Source organism: Ursus arctos, unplaced genomic scaffold (genome assembly GCF_023065955.2).
Source record: "Ursus arctos isolate Adak ecotype North America unplaced genomic scaffold, UrsArc2.0 scaffold_9, whole genome shotgun sequence".
Lineage (NCBI taxonomy): Eukaryota > Metazoa > Chordata > Mammalia > Carnivora > Ursidae > Ursus > Ursus arctos.
Window position 1 is genome coordinate 48,268,373 of NW_026623111.1, and position 18,527 is coordinate 48,286,899.

The window sequence follows — 18,527 nt, forward strand, 5'->3', positions numbered from 1 at the left end:
GTAGGTGAATATTTAGCCCTTTTGAAAAGTTGAAATTTTTCTCTATGAGTTTTCATTTCTCCTTTTCCATAGTAACCAAGACTAACAGTTTCTTTTTCTCCGCCCGTTGGGGGTGGGAACAAGCAGGGAAAGGGCAAGGCAATACCTAATTAACTCCTGCCCAGTGAGCTCAGATGAAAAAGTTCTTATCGCAGCTTCCTGCCAAGCTTTAACTAGAATTCTTTCCAGAATTGTTTCTCTCCTTTGGCTATACTGTTGACTGCAGTTTCATATTAATCATGAGTTTTGAGTTATCTATTATTTTAATTGTGCTCCCACTACCATTATTCCAATTTCACTATATTTAACTATATCTCCTTCTACTTTAAAACACTGTGCTTCAGCATTTCTTTCTCTTTTTTTGAATTTATTAATAATTTCAGAATAGTAAAATTTCCTAAGAGTTCAATATATTTTTTCTTGTAACTAAAAATCTACTCAGAGTATATTTCCTCAGTGTGTCTTATTCTCATTTATATCAAGAGTTCTGTTGGTGGAGTGCTAAACCATCTCTATACTGGAAATGCCCACACCGTTGTCCTGTGATCCTATTTTTCACAAAAGTTTGAAAGTTACATGTTTCTTTCTCCAGAATGGAAAACCAGACTACTGTCTTTAATGTCACTTTAACATTTTTAGAATTGACAAATTTGAAAAGACTGAAAGGCTTAGTAACGTATCAAACTTCTCAGATTGAAAATAGCGTCCCTGGAATTTCGCTTTTTTGTGCTGTCATCTAAGTACTAGTGCATTAGGCATGGGAGTTCTGAATTGTTCTTTCTGTTACAACCAAGGCATATCCAGAGATAGGTAAAGATAAACAAAGTAGTACTAGAGGGGAATTTTGAAATTTTCCTGTAAATGGTGGAAGCCTTCCTTTGAGATAAAAAATAAAGAGAGACTGAATAATTTAACTGTACAGAGCAAGAGAATCAAAGTCAGAGTCTTTTGATCAATGTAGGAGACATGAACTCTTAACTCCAGTGGGCATTAAACAATAGGTTGTGGAAAGTTTACAACCTTTTTATATTATTAACATGATAAGAATGACAAAGACTTTCTTAATTATGAATTTAATTATTAATTCACATGATTTAATATTTTTGAGCCGGCAAATCTTATAAATAAAGGACATAATCAGACTGCCTAATTTTTCTCTATGAAATATGTATGCTTATTTTTCCTTATCCTCCCAAACCTTTTCTCTTGTCCAGCTTTTCCCAGTTGTCCAGAAAAATACATCAAGATACTAAAATACATAGTATTCTTGCTTAAAATCAGTTCTCTTAAAATTTTCTCAGACCTGTATATGCCTGTTATTGTTTTGTTCTTAAATCATCGTTTAATCTTTTCCTTTTGTCTTTGTGGTAAAATATACAATGTTTTAAAGAAAACAAATCTAAAAAAACCCATAGCTCTATTAAAATGACAACAAATCTCAACACATGGCTCATAAGATTCTATGAATTTCACACCAAGTGAATCTCTCCACAATAACATAGTGTTCCTCCCTCCTCTTGGGGCCCCTGGGGTTTGTTACAAGGGGCTTTGTTGTCTATTATATCAATGTAATTGCCGTATTGTAGCATCTCAGATTTATTCCTGTGGAACACTTGTCAGTGAAGGCTGCCTTCATTTTCTGTTTTTTCCAACACTCAAAATTCAACACTAAGCCCAGAACAGAACAGGCATTTTCTTCTCCTGATAAGAGATGATATATAAAGAAGAACATCACAATCCCTGTTCTTTTTTATTTTTTATTTTATTTTATTTTTCTGACTTGAATCCTGTCTATGGAGAATAAATTCCAGGGGGACAGTAAAAATCTATAATAGGCAAAAGAAAAAAAAAAAAAAGGAAGTTTACGTATTTCATAGGATGCACAATGTCTGCTTCTCTGTTTTTGGAGAGCAAGATCTCACCTACCTTTGGGGAGATAACGGTGCTGTGTCAATATTTTTGTTACTTCATTTGTGTGTGCTTGATTCTTTCTTGCTCTTGACCTCCTTCGGAATTGTTTTTTCTGTGCCCCATGGTGATGTACACTAGTGCTTGTTAGTACGTGAAGTTTTCTCTACAAGCCGGTTGAGCCACCACTACAGATGGAGCGAACACTGTCTCCTTCTTTAAATATGTCCATAGTGCACTGCTTTTGACTATTTGCTGTTTGTTCTTTGTAGGAAGACGCCTGAGTTACTTCCTTCTCTCAGATATGGATGGAACTAATTCCTTCAGAAAAATTATAATTAAATAATTCTATCATTTCTTCCCTTTCATGTCATCATCCTGAAAGCACTTTTAGTCCGTTCTCTTCTCCATACTTTTAAAGTTATTATTTTTATAGAGATAGAATTCACTATCTGAAATTAACTCTTTTAAAGTGTACAATTCAGTGGTTTTAGTATTATTATCATAGCATAAACTTCATTTATACTTGGCTGTCTTTATATCAACTCCTTTTTTCCCTTGCTTTCTTTACCAAAACATGTCATTCTGCCTTCTGGAACTCATATCCTTAGCTAAAAAATTCTCCTGCAACTTGAACATTTTTCCATATACTTTGCCTCTTCTCATTGCACTAGCTGAAATCTATCTGCTAAGAGTATAACTTCTGTTACAGCTTCCTCATTATCTTGTATCCCACCTACATTAGTTCTAGGAGATGGGATTACATCCAATTCACTCCTGAATGTAGTTTCAGGATCATTACTGCTCTACCCTCATGTTAAAAGCATCTGTTCCTTTGAGCATTATGCCATCTGGCTGTGCCTATTCCTCCTACTACTCAATTTTAGTCACTATTATTTTACCAAGTATATTATAACTCCCTCTCATTTACTGGAGAGTGCAGTACCTAGCATGAATGAGTCTTCTCTGCTCTAAATTCAGCCATTATTCTGGTTGACTACCATATTCAAATGGACTATATATCCAGCACTACACAGTATAATAGACATTCTTGTGTCCCAATGTTAAACAAACCCTCAGTGCTGTCCTCTAAATGTTTTGTTTTCAGTATTTTCTTTCTTTTCTACAGAGACTATTGCAAACTTTTATCACTCTTTTCAAACACATAGTTAAACACTTCTTCACTTATTCTTGGTGGAGTTCTTGTTTCAGTACTTGAAAAAGAAAATAGAAATAATCAAATGAAAACATTTTAACTTCTTAGTGCCACATTTAGAATAAGGCTTTGTCAGGGTGCCTGGGTGGTACAGTTGGTTCAGCGTCTGACTCTTAGTTTCAGGTCAGGTCTGATCTCGGGGTCATGAGACTGAGCTCCAGGTTGGGCTCTGTGCTCAGCATGAGTCTGCTTGAGTTTCTCTCTTCCACTTCCTCTGCCCCTCCCCCATGCTTTCTCCCTCTCTCTCTCACTAAAATAAATAAATAAATATTTTTTTTAAAGAATAAGGCTTTGTCTTAATATAAGGCTTTGTCTCCTCTCCTTTCCCACCTTGCTAATGATACTGATCCCTTTTCTTATCCCAACTCTCTCATATATTTTTTTTTAGTTTTCCAGTTCTCCGTATTGACCTTTTTACCACATATTTTAAAAATGATCATATGTATGAAAACTTACAGAAGGGGGAATGAACCATGAGAGACTGTGGACTCTGGGAAACAAACTGAGGGCTTCAAACTGAGGGTGGTGGGGGATTGAGATAGGTCGGTGATGGGTATTAATGAGGGCACATGTTGCATGGTGCACTGGGTGTTATATGCAAATAATGAATCATGGCACATTGCATCAAAAACTGGGGATGTACTGGATGGTGACTAATATAACAAAATAAAAATTATAAAAAAATAGTAATAATAAAAAAAGAAAACTTACAAACAAGTTTTTAAAAAAGCTAAATCGTAAAGAGCTTGCCTCATATTCATATACTATTTCACCAAATGTTGTACTTGTTTCCCCCATATAGCCAAATCTCTTTGTGAATGTTGTCTACTTTTACTCTACTTCCAAAATTCACAGTAATTCCCAAAAATATGAAAATCTCAATTTTATTTCTGCCATATAATTTATTCATACAATTGAATAAAGCTTTATGCTTTATCTTAGTTGGAATTTCTACAGGAGAAATATCACAGACAAGATGGCTTAAACAATAAGCTTATTTTTCACAGTCCTGGAGGCTGGAAGTCAGGTTCTTAGTGAAGGCCCTTTTTCTGGTTTTCAAATGACTGTCTTTTCATACCCTCACATGATAAGGTGAGGAGAGAGGGAGAGAGAAGCTCTCTGTGCCTCTTCTTATAAGGACATTAATGTCATCATGAGGGCTCTAATTTCATTACCTAATCACTTCTCAGATGCCCCATCTCCAGTTACCATCAAATTAGGCATTAAGCTTTCAGTATATGAATTTGTGGGGGGAGGGACACAAACATTCAGTCCATAGCATGCTTTATACCACAATATGTTCTTCTTACTAAATTCAATAAAAATGTTAAAAAATGTTGGGAGGCCTGGGTGGCTCCGTCTGTTAAACATCTGACTCTTGATTTTAGCTCTGGGCATGATCTTGGGGTTGTGCAATCGAACCACAGGTTGACTCCATGCTGAGCATGGAGCCTGCTTAGGATTCTCTCTCTCTCTCTCTCCCTCTGCTCCTCCCCCTGCTCTCTCTCTCTCTTTCTCTCTCCCCCCACCCCAAAAAAGGTTTTGTTAAAAATGTTACAGTTTTTGTTTGTTGTATCTTCCAGTAGCATCTGAATGATCAAATTTCTCTCTTTACTTGAAGCACTCTTCCATGACACAGGTCTGTTCTCTATAGCATGTCATTTCAAGGCTTAATTTAATGTCTCCTCTGGCCATTAATTAAATATTTGTGGGTTTTATGTATACCGGCTAGGACTCTCTTGCAAGATATAGAAAACTCAAGTCAAATGGACTTAATCACTAGAATGAATATAGTGGATCCCATAACCAAAGAGTCAAACAACAGGGTTGCTTAGAGTGAGTCTTTATAAAGTGCTCAAATAATGACATCGAACACCCTGATTATTGTTTTCTTGTGTGCCTTCATCCCTCACACTTTTCCATTATAATATTGGTTTCCTTTTTTGCTCCACATAGGGCATGCTTACTCTAGGATCCTCAGGAAATCTGTTCAAGAGTCATATATTGCTACAGCAGTCATACACCTCACATAGTCACACTACACCATTCAAAGGAAAAGTATCTGTTCTTGCTCATATGGAAAGAGTTCTGTTTCCCAGAAGCCTCACAAATACTTTCTCACATCTCTCATTGATTATGAAGGGTAATGATGTTGTGTGTAAGACAAATGATATTTTGATGTAGCCAGAAAAAGCCCATCTCGGGGTCTTTGGATAGAGCTAAACTGAGTCAATCCATGTTGGAGAGTGAAGCATTTTTCCAGAATGCAATTATTATCAACTTTTATCTATCAAAAGATGAAAATATATTTGGAGGTTTAATAATCTATTATAATGACATTTTATTTTCAAAACTCTTATTTATACTGTGAATTCTACACAGAAAATGCATTCATTCCTAAGTCGGAATGATCATCTCTATGCAGTTTATGCCCAAATCTAATATCACCTGCCTCAATTTTTCTCCTAAGCTCCAGAACCCAATATCTATTGGATATCTTAGCAGGTATCCTTATTAGACCATATTACTGGCAGCTCAAACTCAATATATTAAACTTTTATTTGTACTCCAACATTTCTTCGTTCTATGAATCTCTTTGGTATTGGAGAACATCATCGAGAGGATGTGACCACTGGCTGACCCACTAGTTAGACCTGGGCAATCAGAGGCCCTTCACCTCCTCCTCTGTCATTGGAATGTACATTCTGCCCACCATTCCTACAGTGGGAGTTATTCCAAGGACACAGCCTTGAGAGTGTAAGGTGTTGTTGAGACTACCTTAGGCTGTATATGTGACTGAACTCAGTTAAGACCTTTATCTAAACACTTAAGATTCTGGCAGGTGGGTACAGAGATCTACTTATTTTGTGGCCACCCCAGACAAGCTTTGTCTGTAAGTTCTCTTGCTCATTAAACATGCCACCTGAATCTGATCACCAGTCTGAAAAAGTCTGCCTCCCTTTTGGGTCTTTCCCTGCCTGCTGTGTACAGGGGACAGTTTATGAACCAACAGAATTGATTAGATTTGCAAGAGGAATCAAATAATCTAAATTTCAGTGACTCACAAGAACAGATGTTCATTTTTCATGTTGTACGGGGGTTACAGTTTGCGTCCAGGTCATCCTCTGAAGGGCGGGTCTGCCCCAGCTTATATATTCTTCCACCTGCCATCTCATTCCAGGACTTAGAATAAGGAACACCTCTCATTTGAGACATGCCAATTTTTATGTCTAAAGATAAGATCAAAGAGGAGAGATAAACCATGGACTAATGCATGGTTTTTATTTAAAGCTTCTGTTTAGACATGACACATGTCAGATGTACTCCTATTCACATGACCAAAGCAATTTACAGGGCCAAGCCCTACATTAACAGAGAGGAAGGCAAAATTGAATATTTGTAAGAATAATACAACCTATCATAATATTCTATTTCCCCAAGATGAAAACATGGGAGTTATTTTATCTCATCTGTTATCTATATAAAGGATAAATCACTGAGATCTCTGACTATCACAGTCCCACAGAACATTCTGTGATGATGAAAATAAGTTATAGTATGTGTGCTATAATATTGTAGTTGTTATCCACATGTAGCTATTCAGACTTACAGTAGTGTGATCAGGCATTTGAATTTTTATTTTTTTATTTTTTATTTATTTGAGACAGAGAGAGTGAGAGAGCACAGGTTGGGGGTAGGGTCAGAGATAGAGGGAGAAGCAGACTTTCTGCCGAATAAGGAGCCCAATGTAGGGCTTGATCCCAGGACCCTGAGATCATGACCTGAGCCAAAGGCAGATGCTTAACCAATTGAGCCACCCAGGTGCACTGGCATTTGAATTTTTAATTTTATGTAACTCTAATTAACTTAAATTTAAAGAGCCTTATGTGGCAAGTGGCTACGGGATTTGGGGAGCAAATCTCTAAACTCTATTACCTAAAAAACTCAAACTATTTTTCTTCAATCCCCATTTTACTCTCTTCTTTGCACCTACCAATCTTTTCTCCATTAGGTGAAAGAAACTTAATTTTGGTCAATTTTTGCTATTTCTACCACCCACTTTACAGGATAGTTTCTAAATATAATGGGGAGTGCACTGTGGTGGGGAAGGAGTATGTTAATTCTCAAGTCATTTCCCCTGTAGTTATCCACTAAGTTAACATCATCTCTTCTGTGTTCTGTCATTCCTTATGGTTGTTAATGTTTGGTGTGATTAAAAACCATCAAAATTTTAATGATACATAGCAAAAATGATTTCTTACCTAAGAGTCTGTGTCTTGGCAGTGCCTTGGCTGGATTTGATTGAGCTCAGCTGGACTTAACTCCAAGTCTTCTCCATTCAAGGACCCAGGTTGTAGGAATGATCGCTACTTGGAAAGTGGTCACTTTGTAACTTATGGCACAGCACACTGGAACAAAAAACACGTGATGCCTTTTAAAGCTTTTGTTGGAGTTGGAGAGTTCCATTCTGCCCACATACCATTGGTTAAACCATGTCTCATGATAGATCCAGAGTCAACTGGGGCAAGGTGATACAGGTTGCCTACAGTGAACCAAGGCAAGGTTAGAAAGGGAAGAAATAAATGTGAATAAATAATAAAATTAAAAATTTGGTTTACAAGCAGTAATTTCCTTTATGCAGCAAAGGACAAGTTACTCAGTAGATATAAGACAGTTTTGTTTTTTTCTTGGTCTTATAGGGCACAGAAATTTTACTGAGTGTACTATGACTTCATTACCCCATATCCATTACCTCTCTGATCTCTGGATGATTTCCTGGAACTCTGACTAGGCACTATGACACCATATCTTACTCTTAGACCAATACGACTGGCCCCTTTCTTCAGTTAATATAGTCTCTCTAGCCCAGAAAAGGCTTTTCTGTTTTGTTTTGTTTTGTTTTGTTTTGTTTTGTTTTGTTTCTCTGAAACAATTTATCTAGACTCCAAATCCAAATTCTCCCCTCCCCACCTTATCACCTCAAAGGTTTAGGTTTTGAGCATTCAACAATCAGGCGAGACACACATTTTTCTTCTTTGTGCTGTGTTCTGTCCTTCCTTTGAGGCAATGAGAACTCACCAACAGCTTGAAAACATGGAGAAATGCACGGAAACGCCAGGGGAAAGGAAATGGGATATCATTTTAAAAATAGTATCAGAGGATACCTGGGTGGCTCAGTCAGTTAAGCATCTGCCTTCAGCTCAGGTCATGATCCTGGGGTCCTGGGGTCCTGCATCAGGCTCCCTGCTCAGCAGGGATTCTGCTTGTCTGTCTGCCACTCCTTCTGCTTGTGCTCTCTTGCACAGGCTCCCTTTCTCCCTCTCTCTCTCTCTCTCTCTCTCGTTTTCTGATAAATAAATAAATAAATAAAATCTAAGAAAATCAATAAATTAAAATAGTATCAGTTCCCACAAATAGTCTAGGAGAACTAAAACACTTCTTTGGTATCATATTTAAACATTTAGTCTTCACTTGTAACTGGAAAAGGCAGTAATCATATTGAATAAAAGTCGTTAAGGAGACTGAAATGATTATTGTCATCAGATGATCATACAGATAATCAGAATTATTTTGAGAACTGGCAATAAGTTTTGACATGATATAATCAAGTAAATACCAGAAACGTGAGTGATTAGTGTGCTCACGTTCGCATATCTGAGCACAGGCAGAACTGGGGGTTCAGAGTAACGATAAGGCATTTCATTCTCTGGAAATAGTAAACTTCCTTCTTCTGTAGATACAGCTAAAATAAACATCATTATTGACAAATGTTCTATATATTCCAGACTCCTAGCTTTTAGTGACAGATTAAAATTTAAGGTTTAGAACATTCTCTGATAATCATTACCTCAAAAATCCTCATTACCTCAAAATTAAAAGGAGATGAATTATGCAATGTAGACTTCATACCAAATCAAAGATTCTTACGAAATATTGAAATACAGCTAAATACTAGATTTTTTTTTATGGGGAAGTCCTTTACATTATTCCTTATTTTGTATTATCTGCTAAAGAGTTATGCTTTTTATTACACACTATTGAGTAAAAAATGTAATTTTCAATTGATTTTAAAAGGAGTTATATTCTTAATAGAGCACAACAAATAAGTCAAATATTTAGAGATAAGTGTGAATCCTATGGACTAAATTTGATGTTTTTATTTTTTTTCCCTAAAACAGATTGCCCAAATTGGGTCTAATGGATTCCCTTGTTTATTTTATCAAAATTATTGTCATAAGGAATCATAGTAATTTTATTTTTATTTTATTATCTCCTACATTCTTTAGTGTTTTCACTATCCATGTTCATTGCTAATTAAATTTTACTTTTCTTTCTTTTCTCTGCTTACCATGAAGAAAAGAAGGTGTAGTCTGGACACTGCCTACTTACACAGAAGGAGCACTACTATGGGACAAGTAAATTGATGTGTTTTCTCCAATTAAATGTAAGTAGGTGATCAAACTGCATGATATCAAATATTTCTAAAGCACTGAGATGTTAAATTCAAGAAAGGGGGTAAATTGAATGGGGAGGTAGTATGTCTGCAGCCTGGGTTTATTAATTCTGTAAACATCAGAGGTTCCTGATAAAAAAAAAATCTCCTTAAAACAGCTTAAGAAAAAGAATTTCGTTGGATAATAACTAATCATAGTTGTTTTGGGTCATATTGTACCAAAAAAAGTACTACCTGTAAACCTTCTGCATATCTTTGAGGGCATTAGACTTCAAATGGTAGGACTAGACCCAAAAGGAAACAATGTGGTCAGACCCTAATGGGTGGGCCTTACTAACCAAAATCTAACCACAAGCACTGAAATCCAAAGTTAATTATTGTGATAGTTAACTGCTTCTCCAATACCATAAGCTACAAATTATTCACTTATTTTTTTTTTCAAATTCTTCTATTAAATTACTGGCTGGCCTACTGGGAGGATCATTAACAAATGTAGGTAAATCCCTGCTGCTTCTCACCCTGGAGCACACATTTCGGGTTGTTCATGTGAGAACTGGCTTGATTGCACATCAGGGCCTATAATTTGGAACATCTATCTTCGTAACTTTCATTTAGAGACCCTATTTTAAACACTGTGTGTTTTGTTTATTCATAGCATACAAGCACATATTAATATATCTTTCCTATTCAACAATGAAATGGATTTCTAGACATCCATCAGTTCTACCTGTTCTTGAGTAAGTTTGTAAAGATCACTGAGGTTCTAGTCTGGCTTCCCAAGTCAGGTCCTCCGGAAACTGCGAAACCTCCAAAATAAGCAATGATCCCAAATACAACCACAAGATGGGGGTATAGTCTGTCCCACCATATATGCACTATGCTGGAAGGAAACAAAACAAAACAAAACAAAACAAAACAAAACAAAACAAAACACAAACACAAATAAAAAACTCCACAAAACCCAACAGAAAAGTAAAAATATTTAATTTATATATTTTAAGAAAATAAAAAATGGCCTACCTTTTTGCTAATCTATACCTTAGGCTAAGTCTCCATCTTATAATAAATTCTATTTTTTTAAGATTTATTTATTTATTTGGTTGAGAGAGAGAGAGAGAGCATGTGCTGGGAGGAGGGGCAGAGGGAGAGAGACAGAATCTTAAACAGTTCTGCACTGAGCATGAAACCTGATGCAGAGCTCAATCCTATGACCTGATCATGACCTGAGCCAAAAAAGTCAGACACTTAACTGACTGAGCTACCCAGACGCCCCTTATAATAAATTCTAATTGCTAGTTTGATATTAATTCATTAACATTAATGATTAAAATCCAACGTGTTCAAAATTATTGTCTTCCTCTGACCCTCAGTGTTTAACATAGTCTCTCATTTAATGGAAACATTAATCCTCACAGTCACTCAGGTAAGAAATCCCAGTGCCACATTAAATTCTTTCTCTCACACATATTTTACATTCAGACAATTTTCAGGTCTTGCAATTTTCTATTTTACTGATTTATTTTTAAAATTCGTACACTTAACACATATTTATTGGGTATCTCCTATGGGTCAGGAAATGTTCTTGCAATGGGGATTCCTGAGGAAAGAAAATAGGTGAAAATCTTTGCCTTTACATTGCTGATAATTTGGTAAAATAGAAAGAAACATTTAAAAATTAGAGAAGTGAGGAAAATGTGCTATCAGATGATGATGTCTATAGAGGAGAATGGTTCAAGGGCAGAGGGAAGTGGGATAAAATACAATTTTTAAAATATCTGATTTATTTGAATTTTTATTATTATACAGTGTTATATTAGTTTCAGGTGTACAATATAACGATTCAATAATTCTGTATATTTCTTAGTGTTTACCACAATAAGTGTAGTCATCATCTGTCACCAAACAATGTTTTTACAATCTTACTGACTATAGTCTCTATGCTGTACTTTTTATGTCTGTGACTTATTTATTTTGTAACTGGAAGTTTGTACCTCTTAAGCCCCTTTATCTATTTCACCCATTCCTCCCTCCCCACTCCTCTGGCAACCCTGTTTGTTCTCCATATTTAAGTCTGTGGCAGGTTTTTTTTTGTTTTCTTGTTTTTGTCTCTGTTTGTTCATTTTTTTTGTTTCTTAAATTCCACAAAGACAAGATATAATGAGTGTTGGTGGGGATGTGGAAGAAAAAAATCCTTGTGCACTGTTGATGGGAATATAAATTTGTACAACCACTGTGGAAAAAAGTATAAATTTTCCTCAAAAAACTAGAAATAGAAATATCATATGATCCAGTAATTCCACTGTTGTGTGTTTCTCAAAAAAAAAAAAAAGAAAAAGAAAAAAAAAAGAAAGAAAGAAAAAAAAGAAAAGAAAAAAAAAAAAACAAAGACAGAAACCAAAAACCCTCAAATAGATTTGGAAAGATACATGCAGCCCTATGTTTATTGCAGCATTATTTACAATGGCCAAGATATGGAAGCAAACAAAGTGTGTATCAATAAAATATCTGACTTATATTTAAAAGGTCGCTATAGTTGCTGTAGCACGATTGATTGTGGGTGTAAGCAAGGGAGCTAGAGAAAGCAGAAGAGAAAGAGAAGGAAAAGTTTGAAGGTTATTTTAAGAATCCCAGCGAATATAACGGTGGATTCAGTAGGGTGATAGCACTGAATATAGTAAGAAATGGTAGGATATTTGAAGTCTTTTTAAGAACTAAGAGGAATTTCTAGTTGACTGAATTTTGGGAATGGGTGGGTAAAGAAAAATCAAAGATAAATTGACAATTTCTCTGCAATTCAATTAGAAAACTAAAGATGCCTTTACAAAGATAGTGGAGACTATTGTCAGAAGACATTTTGGAGGGAAGATTAGGAGCTCAATATTAAAAAATATATTTATGATGCCTCTTAAGTATCCAAGTGTAAATATTAGGTAGGCAACTAGATTCAGCTATCTGGAATTCAGGGGTAGAAATGATGTATATATCTGGGGCTCAGTACATAGATGATATTTAAAGCTTGATTACTAAAGGAAAGTAAATATGAATATGAAAGATAAGAAGTATGAGGACTGAATCTTAGAATACTCAAAGATTTAGAAAACAGGGAGATGAGGAAAATATGAAGAGAAAGATGAAGGAACTACTTTCTTAATTATGACTAATAATGCAGAAGAGTAATCAAGTTGGAACACTAGTGATGTAGGAAGAAAATCAGTAATGTGGTGTACTAAAATCAAGTTCAAAAGAGTTTTAAGAAATTAGTTCTTTATACGTTCTAAATACTAGTTCTTAGATATGTGGCTTACAAATAATTTTTCTAGAGTATCTTTTCATCCTCATATCTATATCTTTTACAAAGAAAATCTTCCTTTTTTTTTTTTTTTTTGCTTTTCTTTTTGTGTGTGTTAGTTTATTTGTTATGAGATCTAGTTTATGGTTAGTGCTTTTGGTGTCAAGGCTAAGAAATCTGGCATTTAATCTCCAAGATTTTCTCTTACATCTAATAGTTTAATAGTTCTACATTCTACATTTAAGTCCATGATTGACTTTGATTTTTTTTTCCCTATGACCCACTCACTGTAGTATCATTTGTTGAAAGGACAATTCTTCTTTTAAATGACTCTTGTCAAAAATTGTTTGAGTGCATTTGTATGAGTCTATCTATATTTTTTATTTGGTTTCATTGATTTATCTGTGTATCCCTCCAGCAATACCGAATATTCTATATAGCAAGCTATACAGTTGGTTTTAATATTGGGCAAGGCAATTCCTCCCACTTTAATCTTTTTTTTTTTTTCAAAATTGTTTTAGCTTTTCTAGTTTCTTTACTTTTACATATAAACTTAAGAATAAGCTTTTCTGTGTCTACACAAGAAAAACACATAAACCTTGTTGGGATTTTGAGAGCAATTGTATCGAAACTCTAGGTCAGTTGGGGACAATAGATATTTTCACTGTGTTAAGTTTATCAATTCATAAATACAGTGTGTCCCTTCATTTACTTACTTATTCATTGATTTATTTTCATTAGCAATTTGTAATTTTCATAATACATGTACATATTATATTAGATTTATACCTAAGTATTTTGTTTTTTAGCATGATAGTAAGCAGTATTTCATTTAAATTTCAGTTTCAAAGTGTTCATTGTTAACATATAGAAATACGCTTGATGATGTGTTGATCTTGTATCTTGTGACCTTGCTAAAATTGCCATTAGTTCTAGGAGAATTTTGTGGGTTTTTTTGCTTTTAGTTGTAGCTTTCCTGGGATTTCATGCATAGATAATCATGTCAGCAAATATAGATTTTAACCTTTCTTTTTTCATTATCTTAATGCCTTTTTATTTCTTTTTCTTGTTTTGTTGCAATGGTTAGAACATGCTAACTTTTTTCAATAATGAAGGATTTACAAACTCCATATTGCTAAACCAACATTACGCTCAATTCCTCCTGCTATGGCCATGTTGTTTATTGGATAAGAGCAAAGGTGTCTGATTGCCATGCACAGTTTGGATATTATGTTTATGTGATCATTAATATTCTCCTACTGAGGTTCATCTTTGGTAGATGTTCAGATGGGGCACAGATAATCTTATACTTCTTCCTAAACTTTCTTGTAACCGATTTTCTAATTGTGTTTCCCTGACTTCCTGATAATTTAGTCAAAATGTTAGTTACTGCCCATGAACTGATAACTCCTGCTTCTGGATTTCTTTTCTTCCAGAAAAAAAATGAACAAGACAGTCTTCTCAAACTTCCTTTGAGAGCATTTTCATTCACTACTGTCCTTTAGAGCCACTCCTAAGTGGAGCAGTAATGAGGCAGCTGTCCCCTTTAACACATACAGCATATTGTGTATAACCATCTGTAGATTAGAATTGAATTATTATTCTCCAGTAAATTGATCAGAGTGAACTTCCCATGAGGCCATAAAGAAAACAGAAAGGAAGAAATGTAGGAAAAATAGGAATTATTAGAATCAGAGCTAATCATTAATTCAACTTACTTGTATCTTTAGGACCTGTTCTAGCCTGATATTGTATATACCACTTCCATTTAAGGATGGAATACTTCCGTGTGCACCAACTTTTATGGTGATAGGTCAGATAACATTAGAGTTCAGAATGGAAAACTCTTTTCATGATAACATCTGACTCATAGTCAAGTGGTCAGCCTCTTCTAAGGCCCAGGAGCAAGTCAGATTCCATTTCTTAAAAAAAAAAAAAAAAGTAACATTTGTTTTTGTGATAGTAGCAAATAAAACTTATGTATATGTTGCATACAGACTATAAAGAGGGCTACTAGTCTTCCTACCTTTTTTTTTTTTTTTTCTTTTCTGGGTGGCGGGATAGGAGAGGCCAGATGCAGGATTGTCCTTTATCTTTAAGGCATATCTTGATATGCATTGGATAAGTGGACTCCTAGGAATTTCACTGAGTTATAAGGACCCTAAACTTTTTATCATACATGTACCTTAACAAGGTATAAGAAACAATTACTACTTCCTGCTCAACAGGTCTAGTCAGCATGATATATGCAATGTGGTAGACTGGTGTGATGCGCTGTAGAGTGAGGAGGCTAGGCAAGATTATGAAACAGAGCTGGAGAATAGGGCCAAGAACATATATGGAAAACTTTGATGGTGTTTGTTACTAGGTATAGGGAAAAATTAATTCTCTGCCAATAGTTGCTTATGCCAGCGGATGTTTTGATGTACAACAGCAAAGAACCTATATCTGGTAGAGAAGTTGCAATTGGAGCCTACAACTAATTAAATTATAATAATTCTCTTCCTCTACCAGTCTTCTGTATACTGCAAATGGGCAAATTCGATAGAGATATGGAAATAATCACCACTTCTGCATCTCTTAAGTCTTTGATGGTGACACTGTTCTCTGCAAGCTCTCCAAGAACATTACATGTTTTTGGTTTACTGCTTTGGAAGATGGAGGTAGTTATAAAAGCTTTCAGTTGGGCTTTCTTACCATAATAAGTGTACGGAGGTAGGATTTCAGTTTAGGGATTGCCAATTGCCTACTATGTCTGTTACAACTGTGCATTCCAGAAATAGAAAATAACCACAGGATCGTTTCAAAGACTGAGTGTACCCTCTGTGAGACAAATTCTTGCTAAAATCCATTAATCATCTGACCTTCATATGTCTTTAATCTGACTGATGCACCATAGTGGCATTTGTGTGCCAGGAATTAATGTCACTTCAGAACCAGTGTCCACTACTCCCTGAATATCTAGCTATTTCTCATTCTTTCATGTATATGCATCCTGGTAGACGAGAATTTTCTTGTGCTATGTCGGGCCTGCAAAGAAGGGCCACTACAGAGCTCTAAAAGCTTCAATGGAAAGGATATAAAAGTCTGATTCATGAACAAGGAAAAGTTAAGAACTGATAAAGGGAAATAAAAGATAAGTAAATAGTTATTTAGGCTGCACATACTCATGACCTCTTTATCTAAAACACAGCCTGGCTAGCACAAAGTTAATTTTAAAGTAACAAGTAGATTGAGAATAAGTTTTGGTGCAACTGTTTTAATATTTCACTAGCAAAACACCAGGTATCTAAATAGTATATTTTATTTATGTTACTTGATTTTAGAACCCGTGCTCTTACCATTACCTAAAATGCATAGGGAATAAAAGTGTGGAAAGAGTCAGAAGAATATGTTCGTATAATTGATAAAGGACCACCATAAATTTCCCTCAAACTAAATTGTCTAATATTATGACAAGTGTCACATTATTGGTTGCCAGAGATTTATAGGTGACAAGAGAGTATACTACCTTTTTTCACCCTTACATGTTTTCTATCTGAAGCTGCCTAAACATTTGGCTATATTCACAGAAAGAAGATTGCTCTTTTGCTCAAGTACGTGGCAGGAAGTGTCACTTGCTGTTGCGTATGTTGTACATTATTTATTACCAGCATTCCTATCTCAATTTGAAGTTATTTAAGGTAGTCTCTATGTCTCCATGTTATTATATAATTTTATATCTTAAATCCTGAAACTAGATATTCATCGTCTGATGCCCTTTATAAACTGTGCAAAATGAAACCTATGCTGAACTGGCATATTTTCATCAGCCACAATATTAGAGAAATGGGTTGAAGTGCTCACCACTCTTCTGGCTCATGGTTCAAGCACAGCTGCTCAATATCAGTGTCATAATTGTTTATCTCTCATTCACCATGTTCCCACAGTGCTTAACGTGTTTGTTTTTTTCTATTCAGTCATTCTATTTTTCATCATGCCAAAACAGTGTGTCAGGTGAAGAGAAAAGTTGGAGGTAAACAACTATTTTATCATGGACATAGAACCCCTAGTCTGAACAAACAAAGAAAAAAAATCTCTTAGCACACAGGATTAGAGATTTCATGAGAGCATTAAATCATTTTATACTGACAGTTATTTTTTGCTTTCAACTTGCTCCTAAATCATTATATACAACTCTGAGTTACTATCTAGCCTCCACTCATAAGTTAAAAGAAAAAAAAAAAAAAAAGGAAGATGAGATCCAGGTAAAATTGTGAAATAAATAGTTTTACTTCATATTTTGTCTCATCTCTCTAAAATTCTAATGTCATTTTGCCAAGGGTTCCCTTTTCTGTGTTTTCTTGGAGTGTATTCCTCTGATCTGGATGCCATTTTTTCTTAGGCAACCCATTAATTATCTTAGAGCTCGTTTAACAAACTTCTCTTGTTCTATACCTCTTCATTACTTAAAAAAGGCTTAGTTTCCATAATTTTGAAGTAAATAAAATAGTACTAACAATTTCCACAGCAAAAAGTATGTTTTTCAAACTCCCTTTACCCACAGTATGTCTTTATATATAAGTGTGTGCTTCTTGAGAGAGTGTACTGCATTCCCTGAGTTAATTTTTTTCATCTCCCGTATGTTCCTCGGCCTTTTACCATCATTATGCCCCATGCATGGCTGTCTCGACTAAGGCTGCTTTGACCATTAGGGTTACCACTGACATAATTGATGGAAAGGAAAAGCATTTATTCAGTCCTTTTCTTGTTATTGATCTTACCGTATATTGTTATTACAGAACACCCTCTCCTAAACAATGGTATTGACTTCCTTGACATCACCCTCTTCTGGATTTTCCATCTATCTTGTTGGTAGATGACTATTATCATTTACCGACTTCTCTCTTAAGTGCTATTTCTGTTCTGTGTTGTACACTCTTCCTGGAGGAACTCATATATGCTCATAATTTCACCCAACAGCTGTTCTGCTTATGTCTCCAAAATGGGTTTTTAAACCACTGATACTTTTGGGCTCTAGCTCAGTATATTCCATTTGCCTTCTAGATTTGATCAGGAGACCTGTCCTGGTCCAGCATTGCTTGCAAGTGGATGAGTAATTTTGCCTAATTGGCATTTAGTTAGCAAACTCTTTGGTTCTCACCTTCATCCATATAATCAATCTCACATCTATCAATAATAATGATGATAATGTCATTCCCCTTCTTTATCTTCTGTTTGATCTCTCAAGTTAATCATGAACCATAGGGCCCCCTTAGAACACTAACACAGTGAAGGAGTCATTGAGAGCTCAGGCTAAGTTTTTCCTATCTTTCTGTTCTAGACCCTGCAGTATGTGGCTTTCATCATCAAAAAAACAAGGCTAATGCATTTCCAGAAATTTCTTTTAAGTTTCCAGTAGAGAAGAGGTGGAATGGGTAATACAAAAAAGATACATGACAGTATGAACATGTACCATTATGTCATGAAAATCACAGTCTTTTTTTTTTTTTTTAATGAAAATCACAGTCTTACTTCTACTTTATCCAGAACTTGATCCATGGTCACCTCTAGCTACAAAGGAGTCTGAGAAGAGATTGTACACATTGATGACCTGAACAAATCAGATCCACATTAGAAAA

General features: G+C 35.2%; 1 long non-coding RNA gene across 1 annotated transcript in view; it reads left to right on the top strand.

Annotated features, from left to right (window-relative positions):
* The first annotated feature begins 9,525 nt into the window (after positions 1-9,525).
* The window catches only part of LOC130543267 (uncharacterized), a 205,343-nt gene continuing 196,341 nt past the window's right edge, over positions 9,526-18,527 (top strand). Inside the window, exon 1 of the long non-coding RNA XR_008958486.1 lies at positions 9,526-9,608. This is a non-coding gene — a long non-coding RNA (uncharacterized LOC130543267). The remainder of the gene's footprint in view (positions 9,609-18,527) is intronic.